Source organism: Nannospalax galili, unplaced genomic scaffold (genome assembly GCF_000622305.1).
Source record: "Nannospalax galili isolate Female #2095 unplaced genomic scaffold, S.galili_v1.0 scaffold593, whole genome shotgun sequence".
Taxonomy (NCBI): domain Eukaryota; kingdom Metazoa; phylum Chordata; class Mammalia; order Rodentia; family Spalacidae; genus Nannospalax; species Nannospalax galili.
This window is the reverse complement of record NW_008332686.1, coordinates 388,627-392,499: the sequence shown is the minus strand read 5'-3', so window position 1 is coordinate 392,499 and position 3,873 is coordinate 388,627.

The window sequence follows — 3,873 nt, the reverse complement described above, 5'->3', positions numbered from 1 at the left end:
ATTGATAAAGTATACGAATCAACATTTCTCCCCAGAAGATATGCAAATAATTCACAATGCATGAAAAGATATTGAGCATATTTAGCTCTTAGAAAATATAATAAAGTCACAACATGATAACACTTCACAGTCTAAAATTAAAAATGATAGAAATAAAAAGTAACAGCAATAATGTGGGTTAATTCCAGGTATCATACGTTGCTAATCAGCATATAAACTTTTGCAGACATATGGGAAAATAGTTTAACAATTCCTCAGAAAGTAGAATATATGATTATGATATAGAGCAATTTATACACACACACACACACATACACACACACACATACACACACACACACACACGAAATGAAAATTGTTTGCACAAAAACCTGTTCACTGATGCTCCTAGCAACATTAATGGAAAAGATGGAATTTAAAAATAACAAGTATTGTCAACTGATTATTGGATAACTGATATATCTATTGGCAATAAAAAATAAATAAACCGGGGCTGGAGAGATAGCTCAGTAGTTAAGACCACTGACTGTTCTTGCAGAAGACCTGGGTTCGAATCCCAGCACCCAAATGGCAGCTAAGAACTGTCCATAACTCCAGTTCCAGGGGATCTGACTGCCTCTTCTCTCCTCCACGGGCATTGCACAACACAACACAGGTGAACTTACCTACATGAAGGCAATACACACATACACATAATATAAAAATAACAATTTTTTAAAAAGTAAATAAACCTATTAATGTTGCAATAAAATGCGTTTTAAGCATATGGTAAGTGAATGTTGCAGAAGCTCACATATTGTATTATTCTTTCTATTTGAAATGATTAGAGAAGTAAAAATAGAATGATGAGTAAATTAGGATTTGACGGGCTTGGAAAGGGCTGATGGTATAGAAAAGTGATGGAGGAGCTAGAGAGATGTCTCAGCAGTTAAGAGCACTGACTGTAAGAACCATGTTCGATTTCCAGCACCCGTATGATGGCTAACAACTGTTCTTTCAAGAACTCCTGTTCCAGGATAATCCAATGTCCTCTTCTGACCTCCATGGGCATTGCACAACACACATGCAATTACTTGCAAGCTAGTAAGACACTCATATACATAAAAAAATTAAAATATTTTTAAAAGAAAGAAAAGTGAATAATTATTGCTAATAATATTAGATTTCTCATTGAAGGGGAACAGCATTCTAAGCCTACATGATGAATATTGCTTTGTATAACACAAGTAAAGCTGCTAATGTGGAAAGAGAGCTTAAACCCAAATGCATTCCTGAACTTTATTAACATGAACTGTACAGGTTGGGAGAACACTGAGGAATAGAGAGAGATCTTAAAAGTTTTGGACTTGATTGACTGGAACAATACAATTCTTTAGACTCTTGGGTTTTAATAATCCAACAACATCTATGGGTAGTCACATAGAAGCTTGAACAGGAGTGTGATAAGAAAGCTCAAGGCCTCTCTTGATGCTAGAAAAGGTTGAGATGGTGTCACATAGCTGTTAAATGGTGGAGTGGGGCCTCCAGATAAGATGGAGATGGTGAAGACCATAGCATGGATTGAGATGGGGTTCTTGAGTTCCTCAGTCCATAATATAGCCTTCACCATCTCCATCTTATCTGGAGGCCCCACTCTATCATTTCTGAATACTATAACAGCCCCCACACATATTTGTTTACAAATGTACAATAAACATTATACACTAAGCTGCACATATGAGGGAAAACATTTTTTTTTTACTTTCTGTGACTGGGTAAGTCCACTTAGTATTACACATTCTAGGTCCAACCATTTTCATGCCAATTTTGTGATTTTTGTGATTTCAGTTTTCTTAAAAGCTGAAAAATATACTATTATATATATGCCAGATTTTTATCATCAATTCATCTGTTAATGCTTTTTAAGTTTCTTTTGAAAAGAAAAAAATAAAATCTGTGACTGTTTTTTTTTTTGCCTATGCATTCATTACTAGTACTTGTGTTTTATTGTGTACAATAAAATATCATAGTGGAAGCTGTGGTGTAAATGAGAGAACAGAAAATAGTAGTTCTGTGTCTCTCATATTTTGAAACATGGTGAAATTTCTTTCATGCATCAGGGCTGCTACTTTTTATTTTTGTGAAGAGTTCAATTAAAGCACATCTGCCATTTGCAGCCGGTTCTCTGATAAAACACCATGGAATACAAAGCCATGTGGATCTGACTTACATTCTTCAGAACCTCAGAGAATCTGTGTTCTTGTGACTGTGGGTGATGTCCTTCCATTGAGTCCAGAGGAGACTCTCAAATTTTCACTGGAGATTGACTCAGAAAAAGTTTTGAACAAGTGTAAGATTTTAGAAACTCTTGGAAACTTGAATCTTCTTTCATGTTATATTTCTTTGTTTTTGTGAATTATGAATTATTTTGATCAGATATTCAATGTCACAAATTTTTTTCAAGATTGAATCTTATGCTTTTGAATTATATAGGAAAAAAATATTGTGGAAAGTTTATCAAATTTATACATTTATTTTTTTAAATATATTTTATTTATTGTTGTTATTTTCAGTATATGAGTGTATTATCTGTATGTGTGTAAGTGCAGCCACGTCATGAAATGCCAGTGGAAGTCAGAAGATGGCATTGAATCCCCTGGAACTGGAGCTATGGACAGTTGTTAGCCACCATGGGCATGTTGGGATCTGAACCCAAGTCCTGTACAAGATCAGCCAGTGCTCTTTAACCACTGAGCCATTTCTCTGGCCCCCAAATTGATACATTGATGTATCACAAATTCAAATCAATTTTAGAAGAATAGACAAATATCTGAATTCTATGAATGCAAATCACTCCTTTGATTTAACGTAAAAAAAAACTTTCCAATTTTTAAGTCTATGCATTCAGATATTCCACAGACTTTTTAACATTATCAGAGGGGTTTTAAAAAATGTACAATTATTTTCGTAACCTTGTTCAATGGATCAGAATTTCTGAGAACATGTCCTTGTGTATTTCAAAAGTAATCTCACATGGGCATTAAAATGAGCCTAGTTATAGAAGCATCCATCTAGTGTTCATTTTAAAATGAGGTAAAGGTGATCTGTAGACACCAAGTATATATGTGTTTAATCAGGACAGCAATGCTCTATTTATATGGTTCTCCAAACTTACAACTTTATTATAACCTCTTAATTTTTAGATATTTGTGTCTTTATTTCTGTTAGTGAACATGCATCAAATGCCAATTTTAGGCATCAGCATAATCTCTTCTATAAGTAATGTTTACATTCAAACCAAATGCCACATAAAAATAAGGATAACACAGGGACAGTCAGGTTATGACAAGTAAGCAACAATCAATATACAGTAAACAATGAATTCAGTTACATAAAAGAAAAATTTTAAACCTCAGATGTGACTTGGGTTGAAAGAGAAATCTCTTGCCAGGGAAAATTACATACAACCCAAGAATATTTCTGCAATATGAAACTATTTGGAATCCACAGGTGTGATAGAGTTACGGATGTCTAGTCAATAACAAACTATTATATTTAGTAAAGCTGTTAATTTAAAACACTATAGCATTATGATTTTCCAACCAAACACATCAACAAATTGTATATATGTTAAACTAATCTTGCCCAGAATGACTCAATCCTTATACAGGGCTTCATATTAATTCATACAATTTGGTTCTCCTGGTAGTGACTTTATATTGATTTAGACTACTGACTTCAGATTACAAAGTTTAAAATCATATACCAGGATAATAATAAGATGGGGCTGGAGAGATGACTCAGTGGTTAAGAGCACTGACTGCTCTTGCAGAGGACCTGGGTTCAGTTCCCAGCACCCACATGGCAGCTGTGAACCGTCCTTAACACCACTTC